Here is a 16,674-nt window from a genome sequence, read left to right on the forward strand (position 1 = left end):
TGTGGTTCTGGATCCTGATCACATCTCTACAACACCTCTAACCTGCTGCGAAGCTCTAAAGCTCTGTCCACTTAGAGAGTCAGGGTTAGGACCCGACTCACTCCAGAGTCCAGATCCCATATCTGCAGCATCCCCAAAGGAGACCCAGAGGGCAAAGGTCGTAAACCTCCTCCAAGTCAACAAAACACATGAAACTGATTGCTTGAGGTCCCAGATGTCCTGAAGCATCCGGAGAATGACCAGAACAAACGGATGAATCAGAGCAGAAAAACCCAAACTGGATCTTCGGTTTCCTGTGAGGTTCTTCGATGTTCTCCACGAGTCTCATGAGAAACAAGCGCTGGAAGAAAAATGTTCTCACACACAAACATGAATAAAAACATGTTTTCTACAGCTTTAGGATTCCATCACATTGTTTATAATGATAGTGGCATCATGTGAGTGAAACTGTAAGGAAATAAACTTTTAAATAACAATTATTCTGTCTGAGCTTTAAAAACCGTCAACATGTTAAACACTGGATGCATGTTTTTATCAAACTGCACATTAACTTTTAATGGATGTTTTTCTCTCGGCTTCACTTCATTTCCTCTGAGTTATTGTGCAATTCCGCCCCCTGCTGGTCAACATCCCGCACTGCGCCTGTCAAGTTTCTGTTTAAAAACTTGAACAGGTTTTAGCAGTAAAACTGTTGAGTTCTTTGAACTAAACTCTCTTGATGCTGTGACAGTTTCTGTTCTTTTGATTACCAATCAGGATGATTGGAAACATTCATTTCTTCCATCTTTAAACTCCTGATTCTCATCTTTGTAACAAAATCAGGACTTTTGTCGCACTGGATTTTTATTGATCTTTTTAAACAGTGTTTAGATCTAAATGGGCCATTTGTGGACAAATAACCTTGAGTGACCTTTGACCCAGATGTTCCCTCTGGCTAATGGAAGAAAACATTAATATTCTTAAAAGGAAAATGTTTGATGACACAAAGTATTTTTCTTTTATTAGCCATATTTATCTAAAGATCATAGTAAGTTTGGCTAAAATCTTTCTAAAACAAACTTTGGTGCAGTTAATCCATCAACCTGTTGATGATGTAAAGGAAGTTTTTGTTTCTGGGAAAAGAAGAAATAAAACAGAAAATAAAATAAGAAACGTCAGGGACACATCTACAATATAGTTTTTCCTTTTTAACTTTGTGCCATTAAAATAACATTCTGCATGAATTATAATAAATATTATAAAATAATTTATAATAAAATTAGAATTATGGATTGAAAAAAGGAAAAATGGCCCCAGAGTTTTGGATGATGGTGAAACGTTTGGAAGCTCCAGATGTAGATCATTTCAAAAAGGTTTTCAGGGATTATTTTTAGTGTTTCAAGTTATTTTGTTTTCTTATCATTGACCGGACAGTCATAAAGCCTCTTTGAGCAACCAGCACAATTGCACAATTTGGAGGTGTGTGTGTTTGAACATCTGATTCTGCTTCCTGTTTGTTTTTGGACAGGAAGCAGAATGTCCAAAAACAAACAGGAAGCAGAATGTCCAAAAACAAACAGGAAGCAGAATGTCCAAAAACAGACAGGAAGCAGAACGTCCAAAAACATTGGAAAAGATGTAATAATACTGCATCTTGTTACAAACATGTAATAAGATGTTTGTAGTAAACATCTTATTACAGTTGAAAAGATTCTTTTCTTTCTTTTATCTTTCACACTTTCACTTATTTCTCTCTAATTTCCCAGGTTTTGTACATTTGGTTGCCATGGAAACAGCTCAGCTGATATCAAACGATCTGCAGAAATGATCAAACAAACAATCTGAGGAATTTGTCCTCATTTCTACCATTCAAGTTCACCAATCTGCATTAATTCATCTGCCTCCTGTGTGTGTGTGTGTGTGTGTGTGTGTGTGTGTGTGTGTGTGTGTGTGTGTGTGTGTGTGTGTGTGATCGTGTGTGTGTGTCTACATGCTTCATGAGCCTTGGTCTTACTTCATGTGTGTGTGAGTTTACACTTGGATGAGCCTTCTGTTCAGTGTGTGGTCGCTCTCACTGAGCTGGGTTTTTAGGTCGCAGTGTTCTCTACCACACACACACACACACCCACCCACACGCACACACACACGCACACACACATACACACACACACACACGCACACATACATAAACACACACGCTGCAATGTCAGAGGACGATGTTAGTCGCTGGACGGCCGCGGCTGTTTGGATGTTTAGGGGGTCCCAGAGGTCTTGTCAGGTGTACATGGAGGAAGTGGAGCTGAGAGGCTGTGTGTGTGTGTGTGTGTGTGTGTGTGTGTGTGTGCGTGTGTGTGTGTGTGTGTGTTGCTGCAGGGTTTACAGCCTCCACTGCTGTGTAACATGTCAACTTGTTTTAGTGATGTCATGCTGTACAAATACACACACTCTTTGTGTTATTGTAACCTTCACACACACTCCTCCAGGAACTCGGCCCCGAGTCAAACACGAGGTAACGAGTCTCTGACGGCGTAACGAGTCTCTGACTCGGCAGCAAACAGCCTCAGGTCCATTAACCTCCAGAACCCGACTGACCCATTGGTGGGTCCGTCTGGTTCTAGAGGTTAAAGCTGTAGGACCTTCAGGTTCTGATCCAGTCGGTGAACCTGAAGTTGGATCATCGGTTTCTGTGTTGACCATTCAGGTCCAACCCACAGCTGACCAACATCAACCACAGAGTAACATCACTGGGTCTGACACCAGAACGGAACCAGAACCTCGGTTCAACAACTCGATATGTTCCAGAACAATAACGTAAAGAACTTTATGGGTCATGAGAGTTAATCCAGTTGGACCTGGATTGTTGCCCAATCTGATCCCAGCAACAGGAGAAGTTTGAGGAAGGAAACGGATCTGATGGAGACCCAGAACCGGGACAAAGAATCCTGGTTTGATCCGAGGAAAACCGGCAACAAACAGCTGCTTGGTTTCCTCGGAGATGAGGGAAAGTTAGTCACAGGATGAAGCAGCAAACAAACCATCATCATCATCACCATCATCATCTTCATCATCATCACCATCATCATCATCATCATCATCACCACCATCTTCATCATCATCATCATCTTCATCATCATCATCATCATCATCATCACCATCTTCATCATCATCATCATCATCATCATCACCATCTTCATCATCATCATCTTCATCATCATCACCACCATCATCATCACCATCATCATCTTCATCATCATCATCATCATCATCATCATCATCATCACCACCATCTTCATCATCATCATCATCATCATCATCATCATCATCATCATCATCACCATCTTCATCTTCATCATCATCACCACCATCTTCATCATCATCACCATCTTCATCATCTTCATCATCATCACCACCATCTTCATCATCATCATCTTCATGATCATCACCACCATCTTCATCATCATCATCTTCATCATCACCACCACCTTCATCATCATCACCACCATCTTCATCATCATCATCATCATCACCATCTTCATCTTCATCATCATCACCACCATCTTCATCATCATCATCATCACCATCTTCATCATCATCATCATCATCATCATCATCATCATCATCACCATCTTCATCATCATCACCACCATCTTCATCATCATCACCATCTTCATCATCATCACCACCATCTTCATCATCATCATCATCTTCATCATCATCCTCACCATCACCATCATCCTCATCACCATCATCTTCATCATCATCACCATCATCATCATCATCATCACCATCATCATCACCACCATCTCCATCATCATCATCATCATCATCACCATCTTCATCATCATCATCACCATCTTCATCATCATCACCACCATCTCCATCATCATCATCACCATCTTCATCATCATCACCACCATCTTCATCATCATCATCATCACCATCTTCATCATCATCATCATCATCATCATCACCATCTTCATCATCACCATCTTCATCATCATCATCATCATCACCATCATCATCATCATCATCATCACCATCTTCATCATCATCATCTTCCTCATCATCATCACCATCTTCATCAACACCATCTTCATCATCATCATCATCATCTTCATCAGCACCATCACCATCATCATCATCACCATCTTCATCATCACCATCTTCATCATCATCATCTTCATCACCATCACCATCATCTTCATCATCACCATCTTCATCATCATCATCTCCATCATCATCTTCATCACCATCATCATCATCTTCATCATCACCATCTTCATCATCATCATCACCATCTTCATCACCATCATCATCATCATCATGGTGTTCTGCAGGTCATTCTGATCTCTGAATCCTTAAACTGTCAAAGTTCTCCAACAGAACCAAAGCTGCTCCTGGACCAACCTGGACCCGGATTGAGCCACTAGCTCGTTCTACGTGGTTCCAGTTTAATGTGTGACTGTCTAAACTTTTGGCCACCATCATCCTGGTCTGTTTGGAGTTAGTCTGCTGACTCGACCTGGTTTTCTTTTCAGTCAGTATAAAGGTGCAGCGATGGAGGTTTTCTTGTCTGGAGGTTTTTAGAGCCAAGGGTTTTACTGAGTTTGGAACTGGATCCATCTACTAGTTGATTGGATCGGGTCTGAATTGGGTCAAACATCATGAAGTCATCATGAACGAGGGTTTGTTTTACTGTCCAGCTCAATATTGAGGTTTAGTTTTGTTAAATATCCAGAAAAATAACTTGTACACATATTGTATACTTCTATAATCTATTATTGGTTTCTATAATTATTAAAATCTGATGTGTTGATGTTGCAGCAGGCCAGCTGGCTGTGGACCATCTGTGGATAAAATCTCTGCTTTAATCCATCAGATGATGCTTCGTGCTCCACCTTGTACCTCTGCAGCCTTTAGCTGGATTAAAACCCTCATCTGTTAATCAAAACCTGCTCTGACATCTTCAGGGCTCCACTCCCACTTTGTGAACGCACCGATTTCCCCCGCTGACCCGACCCGCTCAGGGTGTTCCCAGACCATGACCCCAGTTATTCCATCAGCACAACCTGATGTACCAGCAGCTTGAGGCCCGCTTCCAAACAAACGCTAAGCTGGAACCACGTAGAACAAACTAGTGGCTCAATCCGGGTCCGGGTCGGTCCAACGAGGCTTCGCTCCAGAACTCCATCCTGAGAACCGTGTGAAGCTGCGTAACTGGAGCAGCATCCACCTGAATCCGTCCTCCGTTCAGAAAGAGCCGCCAGCTTCCAACCAGAACAGTTCAACACATCAACCTGATCTGGAAGTAACAGAATAATCCCAATAATCCAAGTAATCAAATCACATCACAAAACAAATCCACATTAAGGACTTCCAGCTCATTTAGGTCAGTCCTCTTACCTCTGAGCGTTTTCAACTATATTTTATAAAACGCAATGATCGCTGACAGATGAAAACTGAATACAGAGTTTCTGTGACGGGATCAGAGTCAGGAAAGATGGCGGCCACAGCATGACCAGGAGTAAAACATCTTAATCTGGTCTAATCCAGAACATTTAACACAAAACAAACTACAGATGATCCATCCTCTGGTTGGTTCTGTTGGGAGCCATGATGGATTGACTTTACAACAAGAAGCAGATCCTCAGTCACTGGTTGCTATGGTGACGGCAGGGGAAGCCCAGCCAGCTTCACCAGCAGACAAAAGTCAGAGTTCAAGCCTCTAAGAAACGGTGACAGAAGTACAGGAAACTGTTAAAACCAAGAGAGATCATCTGAAACGCCTCCATGAGTGAAACCAAACTGTGGCCACGAGGTCGACTGGATGAAAAGGTTCCTGAAGGTTTCAGTCTGTGACATCAGATTGTGACATCAGTCTGTGACATCAGATTGTGACATCAGATTGTGACATCAGATTGTGACATCAGTCTGTGACATCAGTCTGTGACATCAGTCTGTGACATCATTCACATCCGAGTTGGAGAAAATCCTGAAACTTGAACAAAGATTGTTAAACAAAGTGGATCAAGATGTAGATTCAGAGTGAAGTTTTTCAGCTGAAAGTCAAGATTAATGACATCCGTCTGCTTCCATACATTTCATAGCTGTTGTGATTTATTTGATACATTTTATGTATTTTTTCCATTCCTGTAACCGAAACATTGAGCTGGAAATCATGAGACTGAACTTTGGCCACTAGTTCCTGATCCTCTGGGCTGAATTGGTAGTTTTAATATAAATGACTCATCTTGACTGTTGCTGCAGAGCAGCTTCAAGTTGCAGACCAGTGGAGAACAAGCCCAGCAACAAACTCCCAGCCTCTGCTGGTGGTTGCTGCTCATCTCCTCAGTTCTTGCTGCAGCATCTGATGCTGACCCGGATTGGACAGGAGGAGGTAAACGTTTCCCTCCTCGGCTCGGTGTGGTGGCGTCACTTCAAATCTTCTTATGGAGGTGCAACATGTCACGATCTCTGCGACCCGCCGGTGACCCGGACCTCTGAACTGCAGCTGAACCCGGCAGCTAAATCCTGCACTAAGCAGCGGCGCCGAGCCGGGCTGCGGCCGCCCGTCCTGCAGCGGTACCGTCATGAATTAGTCAGACCCGGACCGTCCTCCATCCCACCCGGCAGCGGCGCCGCTAACGTTCTCATGGTCATGCATAATTTACCGGCTCCACAATCTATATTTTATTAGGAGCTGCAGGGTTTCACACAAACGTTTAGCTGGAGTTTAAGGTCACGGTTGGTTTTTAATCTGCCGTCGGGAAAACAAACACAGCGCCATGTTTGGACTCCCGAGAACAGAATCCCACCGACACACGACTCAGTGTCAGTTTGGATCAGCGGTTCTGTGTCTGAGCTGCAATTACGTTAAATTTTCATCAAGTTTCAGAATTCAGCATTAGAATGAATGATTGGGATTTAAATAAATGAGTGAAGGATCAGATTTAATAAGGACAAAACTAATTAATTAAAGAAATAATCCATACTGGCTGCATAAAAGCAAACTAACAAACACACCTGCCATCTGGCCCCGAAGAGGAACCGGAAATGAAGCTCTAACGTCTCAGCAGCATCCTGACAGATTCTCATCAGATAAAACTCAAGTAAAAGGAGTTTCCTGAAAGGTCCTGAAAGGTCCTGAAAAGTCCTGAAAAAAGGTCCTGAAAGGTCCTGAAAAGTCCTGAAAGGTCCTGAAAAGTCCTGAAAGGTCCTGAAAAGTCCAAACTCTGGTCCTGTGGGTTTTTGGAGCTCATGATTCAGGAATGATCCACATGTGGTCCTAAGGTATGTAGGTACAATCATAACAGAATAAATGGTAAAGTTAATTTTTCAGTCATATTTCTATTATGTTGCTGTTAGCAATTAACGTTTTTTGAGCTAAATATTCACTTTACAAGCTAAATGTTTTGTTAGCAATCAATCGCTAATCAAATACTTTGTATAAAACTGTGCCACTTCTAAATGTGACTGAATAATGAACCTGGAAGTTGCCGGGGAAGTGCTGCCAATTTTATCATGAGGTTTTTGAAATGGCTCGTTTTCTAGACACCAAAAACAGAAACTTAACCTGCAGTAGAGAATTACTGCAGGTTTTTGTCCCGTTCTGTTTCTTCCCAGAGTTGATCTTCACTCTGAATAAACTGAATGGTTTGAAATAACTTTTCATCTCAGGTTTTATATTAAATCCACAAAAAGGTCTTTTAATATCAGAGTCACAGAAATATTAATTATTAGTCGTCTATTAATTTCTCTGGTTCTCAACCTCAGTTTTATCCATTTCTTACATTTTTCTCCTCCTTAAAGGGCCAGTTCAGGTTTTTTAAAGAACCATCCATTAGGTTGTCAAAAGGTTAATTTAATGTTTAATTGAAGTTAGTACCAACAGGAAACTGGGCCAGAAGTCCTTCCAGGACACAGAATTATTACCCATAATTCATCTAAAATGATCTGAAATAAAAGTGGCTCAAACTCAGTCCTGAGCAATGACCTCATCTATTAACTGAAACTCTGCAGTTATCCTCAGAAATACTTTGTTGCCTAAAACAAACCCTGAAAATTAATCAGTTTGCAAACTTTGACTGTTTTGTTTTGAATGAAACCAGATAAAAAATGTCTGCATGGCAGCAGAAAAGATTTTCATCTGGGCTTTAATCACCAGATTCGTTCCTCTCCACTGCTTCCTGTTACATCAGTGATGCTAAAACTACAATCACACAAAACATGCTGCAAGCTAAACATTGCTTTGTTTCCATCTGCTGTGTTTTCACTACGTTTCCAACTGTCTGTGGTGTTTTCCAGCAGAGCTGCTCTGATTCTTCCTCCTCCTCCTCCTCCTCCTCCCTCTGCGGCGCTCGGCTGAACTCTGCCTGAACCTTCGCCTGAACCCTGCGTGAACTTTTCTTAACTGACCCATTTAATCTACGCTCAGCGTAAAGCGAACTGCGCAGAGAGGAAAAGAAACGGGAGAAACGGCGGTCCACAAATCCTCTGCATGATCAGAGTCAGCGTCGCAGAAACACCTGCTAATCACCAAACACGTGAGTGACGGCCGCCGAGCAAAAGCAGCTTACATAAGAGCTGGAGAAGGAAGGGCGGGAAGCCGGGAGGGAGCAGGAACCCACCCAACACAAAGTTTTAATTTCAACAAGTGAGGAAACGTCTGCTCTTCCTCTCAGTCAGAAAAGATCTGAGAAAAAAACATCTGAAAGTTCAGGAGCTCCAACCAAACATCCCAGTTTGAACCGATAAACTCCAGCAAACTGTAAAAACACAACCTGATGTTTGTTTCTATTAGTCAGACAAAAACAACTCACAAGGAACTTTTCAGTACATAAAGGAGTTTTTGTAAGTTATTAATTTCTTAATATTCATAAAGAACTAATAGTTGATAAACTGAATAAATTATTCAGGATCCTATCTTTATGTTTCTGTGCAGATTTTAGTCATTTTGTGTAAATTTTCTTAGTTCTGCAGCAGAAACTCGACCAGAAGTTGGTAGTTTAAACCCAGCTCTGATTCTGCAGGACAAACTGGAGAATCACATCTTGGTGCTTCAGGACGGCCGGCTTGTTTGGACAGCAGCGGGTCCGGACGCTGGTCCAGACGCGGGTCCAGACGCGGGTCCAGTTCATCTCAGCTAAGTAGATTTATTCAGAGTTTGCACACTTTGGCTGTTTGGTCCTAAGAAGTTCTGAATTCAGAGAAAAATAGAATCTGTTCATAATCTGTGGGAACCTGTTCCCATAACCAGATTGGCTCCTCTGGGGAACAAGCTGATAATTGACTTACAGGACCGTCGGTGAGATCAGGGACGTTTCGCTCCAGGTGTTCCTGTCGGGTCCAATCAACCCGTCTGGATGGACGGAGAAAAGTCCAAACGGTTCCGACCAAATTCACATCATGATGCTGGAATGGTTCTGACATCCAGGGATTCTCAGCCTCCAAATGAGACAATAAGAGTCTGAATGAAAAGTTGGAGATTTAAAGACCTTGAAGTGGTCAGAACTGGTCAGCTCACCTGGGAACCAGTGGTACCAGTTAACGCCTTGGTGGTCAGGGTCCGGCTCCACGGGGAGGGATGGAGGTCTGGAGGTTTCTCTCCTCTCTGCTCCACATCACAGTGAGGCTCACTGAGAGGAACTGAGACCAACATTATAAAGAAACTTTCAATTTGCACAAAAGCTTTTATTGCAGCTTGAGGAGATTTTTAGATTCAACTAAAAGAGTTTCTCTAAAGTGGAGATGGAGGATAAGTTCTGGTGCTGCAAACGGGTCCAGCCACCGGCAAACCTGTTCCTGAGGTCCAGACGGATCCAGACGGATCCAGACGGGTCCAGACGGATCCAGACGGGTCCAGACGGGTCCAGACGGATCCAGACGGGTCCAGCCTGGACGGAGGAGTTTCAGTAAATTTGTGCTCCATGCTGGTTTGTTGTTTTCACTGCAGCTTCAGCATCTGATGAAAAACCAGATGGAAACAAATAATCCAGGTTTTATTTTTCCTTTTCTTACTTCCAAAGTTCTCTAAAAACTCTGATGACCGTTTTGGTTCTTATAACTTTAACGTGTGTAATGTGCAAAGATTTATTATGTTGTTGTCACATTTAGATGTTTCAGATCATCAAACTAATTTTAGTAAAAGACAAAAACAACCAAACCAAACTGATCTGAAAAGAGAAGAAACTCCTGATTCTAATAACTGGCAGTGAGATCTGACATCAAACCTTTCTGATACCTGCCAACGAATCGTCTGCATCACTGGATGAAATGTTTTCATTTCAATCCAACGACCCGTTTAAGGACTGAAGACGTGGATCTTGGAGTAACGCTGGACGCCCGTTGGTTCAGACCAGCAGTCTGTGCATGTTGTATGGTGCTTTCAGGTGAATGGTGAAAATACTAGAGCTTTCTGATGAAACGTACCAAACATGTTTCATTTACAACAAAATGAAACGAGCATCAGGTGGGCAGTTCAGATATGAAGATACGGCCGTCAGTAAAGGAATGGTGCAGTTTTTATAAATGTTCTTCAGGCACAGAGTGACATTTTATAACAATCACATTCAGTTGTTATAAAAATGTTACATCAAAGGAAATTTTATGCTTTGAAATTGGGTCTCTGTCTCTTTAAGAAGCTCCCTCTGAAGCTCCGCCCCCAGGAAGTCATCCCAACATGACTCCTCTATTAACCCTTTAACGTTTTCACCAGTTGCTCTGAGCAGCAACTCAGCAGCTGTTGCTAATTGCTGCTGGCTAGTCTGAAGGAGCTGAGAGGGGGAGGAGCTGCTCATTGAAGGCGGAGCTACGTCCATCCAGGCGCTTTGAACGGCTGAGTGGAAAGGAAATGATTTCTCAAATGTGCATAAAAGAATCAAAGCAACAGTCCAGGTTTGTTTTTGATGAAGGAAAAACTTTATAACACGATAAAAAGCTAAAAAAAGTTCATTTCATATGAGACTTTAAGGAATCCATCTCTGGATGAAAATCTGACACTTCCAAAGGTGTGTTTGTGTTTGCTGCTGCGTTGTGTTGATGCTGAGCGGCAGAAGGTCTGATTATCTGAGAGGCTAAACGACGCTGCGTGTCTGATGACCATCCAAACGTCCAGACTGGAAATCTCACACCAGAATGAAACTTTATTCCACTTCCCTTTATTCCCTCCCACATTTTTCCTTAACACATTCCTGATGTTTGAAAACACCTTCAATTATTCAACCTGTAAGTCTGAACAGGCAGCAGCTGTGAAGTGAGCAGCGGTGCTGATGTGGGTCACTGTGTGAGAATCCTCGACCCAGCAGGGGGTTCTGGCTGGGGGGAACTCGGGTTGGATCCAGTAAATGTTTGGATCTGTGACAGACATGTTTGGAAACATGGCGGTGTGTTTGTGCCGCCGCCTCGCCTCCATCAGGGACTGGCGGTGTGTTTGTGGCGCTGAGCATCCAGCGTGTGTTCAGGGGGTTTCCAGTGCGACAGCGGAGTATTAATAGCCGTAAACTCCAGCTGACCCCAGCCGCCGCCGGCGACTCCCGCTGATGCAGTCTGCCGTCCCTCCATGCGGCGGCTCTGCCTGCAATCGTATCACCAACACGGAGGACGAGGACGCGCCGTTCGGTCCGACCCGGTCCAAACAGGACAGGAGGGAAGTCCAGAAGCAGAACTTCAGAACGGCCCTGTCAGGTTCTGTTTGACGGACGGCTGCAGGTACCAGAAGCCGGGTTCAAAGGTCAAATGGGGCATCCCGAAGAGCGGGACGGCGGAGACGCGGCTGCGGCCTGGGAGTCGTCCCTCATGCAGAAGACTGGCTGTCAGATCACATCACCGCCGTTCAGACGTCTCCAGGTTCCTGACACACATTTCCTGGTTCAGAACGTAATAAAACTCTCGATCCGTCAAACGCTCAGGTGAGCCCAGAGCGACTCCAACCTCCAGAACCCGATCAGAACACCAGGCTTTATTCCTGCTAAATCTGCTGATTGGAGTCTGGAGGCTTTATTGATCTGTAAACATCAGAATGAACAGGAATAATCAGTCATTGATCTTTGATCATGTGATCCATCGTTTCAAACATTTACTGGTTTCCAAAACTCAACAACTTTCTGCAACCGATTCCATCAAATTCAAGAACCATTTATCTTCCGCTGAATATTTTATCAATAAAGTTTTAATGCAACGCAAACTGAACATTACCAGAAAACGTAGAGATGGAGATAATAGATGCTGTTTCCTCTCTTCCTCTGTCTGCTGCACTGAACCGTCACATAAAGTCACATAAAGTCACCAACTGTTAGAAAACATCAACCAGTTTGTTACCGAGTGAAAAATCAATATTCCACTGATATGATGACGAGACCAGAACCGGGTCATTACTGGATCATGTCCACGAAACCAGAAATCAATTGTAGCACCATCATTTAATAATAACAACAACAACAACAACAACAACAACAACAATAATAATAAAAATAATAATAATAATAATAATAATAATAATAGTAATAATAATAATAATAATAATAATAATAATAATAATAATAATAATAATAATAATAACAATAATAATAATAATTACAATAATAGTAATAATAATAATAATATTAATAATAATAATAATATTAATAATATTAATAGTAATAATAATAATATTAATAATAATAATAATAATAGTAATAATATTAATAATATTAATAGTAATAATAATAATATTAATAATAATAACCTTCTGTTTTGGATCCACAGTGGAACCGGAAGAGAAGAACTGTTGGATCTGCAGACGTTTCATAAAATAATCATTTCTTGTTTATCGGTTCCAGAATCGACTCTGGTGGTTCGGCGGTGGCAGCATCATCATGAGTGGAGTTCTGGATTATCTGAAGTCAGACTCTGATGTTAACCACTGCAGCTCTGCTCACCGCTGGACTTTGACTGGACCGATTGGAGGCTGAATTAAGCTGAACGCTGCTGATTCAGAGTCACGTTGAAATAAAGTGACTCTCCTGACCTTTGACCTTCAAACCCTGAAAACTTTAACTATCCTGCTAAACATTCCCATTTTCCACAACAAAGTAAAAACTTCACTTTATTTCATTGAGATTTCTTGGGAGGAGAATGATCCATGATGTTCAAGTTTTCAACAAATAAAATCTGAAAAGTGTGGCATGTCTTTATATTCAGCCCATCTGATCCAGTTCTGAGTAGAACCGCCACATCGGTCCACCTGAGCGTCCACAGATGAACTCAGTCAGACTGGATATGTTGGATAAGTTGATTGTTTAAAAGTGCATTCCCACCACCCCTGTTCAGTCTGCCTAGTCAAAGTCCGGTTTGGCTGGTGAGGTGTGAATGCTAATCGGACTCTGGTTCTCCAATCCGGTCCCAGTTCGGTTGAAGTGAATTGTGGTGTGGTTCAAATTCATGTGAACACCAAGCGGACCAGAAACAGCTCCAAAAGCAGGAAGTGGACTACAGTGCAGGGCATTCTGGGTAAATCCAACCAAAGCTAACGTGCTAGCCTAGCGCTAGCAGCAGAAATGTCTCCTGGTCTTCAGCCAAAGACTAAAGAGAAATCCTCCAACACTAAAATCTGACGCCTCCATCTTGTTTCCATCTGGTGAAGAAGGAAGTTGCTCTCAGTGTCTTCAGAGGTTTTTGTGTGGTTTCCTTCAGTGGTTGTTGGTGCAGCGCCCCCACAGGCCAGGAGGGGAACAGGTTGGTTTGACTCAGAACCACAGCAGCTGCAGGTGGAGCAGATGTTCTGGTTCCAGTAGAACCGGGTCCACTGGACCATCAGGAGGGAAACAGGTTAAGGAAAATGTTTGCTAATATTTCCCATCCTGGACTGAGAAAGCTGAAGCTCCAGTTCTCATTCGGTTCATTTCAGGTTATAGAAACATGGAGGGGACAATTAGCCCTGGTTCTGTTCCAGCAGGAGACCGCTCAGAACCGGGTCAAAGCACAAAGGCAGTCAGGGTGAGTCAAAGTAAAGCAACTTAATTGGTTCCCGTTGCCTCGTGACGTTGCCCTGAGTGAAAATCTGGTTCCTGGCACGAAGCCTCGCTTCTGTTTACTGGGCTTTGAACCGTCACCTGCTGGGTTCCCGCTCCAACAGAACCCGGTCAGAATCAACAGAGAGCCTTAATGGGATTCAGACTCCTGGAGGGAAACAAAAGTTTCTGCAGACGTTTGGTGACTGGACCGGTTCTACTGGACCGGTTCTACTGGACCGATTCAACTGGACCGATTCTGCCAGAGCGGTTCTGATGGCTCAGGCCGGGTCTCGGGTGAGTCAGGAGTCAGCTGAGGACCCGGTTCTGTGGGATCGGACTCGTGATGATCTAATTCCTGAAAGCTGCTCCTGTTTTGGCAACACAGTTTTAATCCCAGTGAGGTCCGATGAGCAGGAACACAAATAAACCGTCCAACGCAAAAAACCAGCGAAGATTATTGAATTTTTTCACGTTGTGTTTTAACAACACAATGAAAACACAAGAAACATTTAATTACAGAGGCAAAATAAAAAGTAATAAAAACATTTTAAATATTCTCACTGAGTTACAGAAAATCACAGAATATCAGGTTACAGCTGATTAATAACTAATGATTAATATATTAGTTATGTTATTAGTCATAATAACTAATAACTAATATAGTAGCTAATATTTACCATTCTGGATCGGAGACGTCTTTTATTCTGATTCGTTTGTTTGTCTTTTAAAATGATTCATAAGATTTTCACCAGTTCATTTTTAGTTCATTTTTATTTATTATTTCCTGACGGAGGTTTTGGTTCATTAATCGAGGGTCCAAGTGTTTAAACACAAGTATAAAATATAGTAAGAGTTTTTATTGGGCTCAGCAGTTAAAAGACACCAGAGGGAAAAACCTGAATATTTTCAGGATCAGAAGTTTCTTTTCTAAACTCCCATCAAGTTTTTCTTCACAACAATAATGAATCCAGAGTTTGAACTAAATGTTCACACAGTTTCATCCAAACTTTTTACTAAAAGGGAAAAATGGATCAAATCAAAAGAACATGAGGAGCAAATTATTTTACCTGCTAAATAATAAACTAAACATGTAAAACAAAAATGATGTCGGGTTGATTGTTGGGATCTATGAATTATTGTTCAAAGAAATGTTTTAGTTGGAATAAAGAATAAAATCAGGATTCAGGTCAGAATTTCTTGGAAAACATTTTCTGTGTTTAGATGAATAAATGAATTCAGATTTGGGTTTAATAAATTAAACTTTGCAGTAAAAGTTTCTGAAATCCTGGAAAAAGAACGAGAAAAATTACAAATTGAAAGAAGATTTGACTTTGTAATAATTTTATTTTGAAAGTCTAAATCCTGTAAGTTTATCTCATTCTTGATTTGAAGTCAGGGGCCAAATGGCCCCCGGACCACGGCTTGGACCCCCGTCTCTGGTCCTGATGCTTCTGCCAGGTTCTGGTCTGCAGATCTTTGGACGTCTGATCCACTGACCAGAGCAGACAGGAACCTGCTGATGCAGCCTCTGGTTGGCTGAACTGGTGTTACTGGTTTGGAGCTGCAGCTCCGTGTTGCACCAACAGCTGCTCTGTTTCTGTTTTCTGCAGCTGATCCAGGATTATTCGCTTATCCAAAGTGAGCTTTGTTGGGCTCACAAACAAGGTGGGCGACGTTCAGGCGGCACCATGAAAACGTCCCGGCCCGGCCCGACCCGCCTACAGACTGGTTCCCAGTCCCAAACTGGGACCGAACTGGGAGGAATCTCCATCTGGCTGCAGGTCGGTCTGTTGCAGCGAGCGCCGACAGAGAACCGCATCGAACGCAGCTCACAATGTTTACTGTTAACACAGCGCTGACATTCAGGGGTCAAAGGTCAAACACAGAGCCCACACTGAACAGCACCAGATTTTACTGGTCTGGACGCTTTCAGACCCGACCCCCACTGGAGGAAGTTCAGAACCAGAGGAAAGTTTTATCAGCAGATTTAGTAGAAAACAATAAAAACTATTTATTTCATCTCATTTAGCCAATCGTAGCCTGACGAGCATAAAAAAAACATATTTGTTGTTAATGTGCTTCATCAGGACTCCAGATAAATAAATTAATACTTATTGATGCTTTTATTGATCAAAGAAAACAGTAAAACTAAAACGCTTTTGGTTTTGAAGGTTAAATGTTATTAACTGGAATTTAATGTGATGATAATGATTGTTATCATAAAAACTTTTTATCGTAATTAATCACGATAAATGATAAACGATCTGATAAATCTAAATTAGTACCGAATTGTTTCTGAGACAAATATTACAGGAAGTGTATGAATACATTTGAGCCAGCTTGGATCATTTCTAACCCAGAAAAATCCAGAAATTCTCTGAAAATCTGTTTTATTCACCTGGAAGTTTCCTACAGGGTCAAAGGTTCTGGTGGAGAAGAAACGGACCCAAACCTAAAACCGGACCAGAAGCAGCTCAGCTTTAAACGACGTTAAATGATTAAAACCAGGTTCATTCTGATGAAGAGAGGACGACCCCTGACCCCTGACCCCTGACCCGGTCCGGGTTCCCCAGCGTTCTGACCCAATCAGAACATGATGCAGCACCGGTTGGACCAGAACCAGAGGAGATTCGTTTCTGTTTGGATTTTAAAACTGAATGTTTTCACATCCTGACGATCCGGAGAGGCGACGAATTTTACATCCAAT

General features: G+C 42.3%; 1 long non-coding RNA gene across 1 annotated transcript; it reads right to left on the bottom strand.

Moving 5' to 3' along the window:
• Positions 1–10,910: 10,910 nt before the first annotated feature.
• On the bottom strand, positions 10,911–12,252 carry LOC122842837. Its single transcript, XR_006372624.1, has 2 exons — positions 12,172–12,252; positions 10,911–11,981 (listed from the first exon to the last, which is right to left on the bottom strand). It is a non-coding gene; the product is annotated as an uncharacterized LOC122842837 (long non-coding RNA).
• Positions 12,253–16,674: the final 4,422 nt, after the last annotated feature.

Source organism: Gambusia affinis, linkage group LG13 (genome assembly GCF_019740435.1).
Source record: "Gambusia affinis linkage group LG13, SWU_Gaff_1.0, whole genome shotgun sequence".
NCBI classification, from domain to species: domain Eukaryota; kingdom Metazoa; phylum Chordata; class Actinopteri; order Cyprinodontiformes; family Poeciliidae; genus Gambusia; species Gambusia affinis.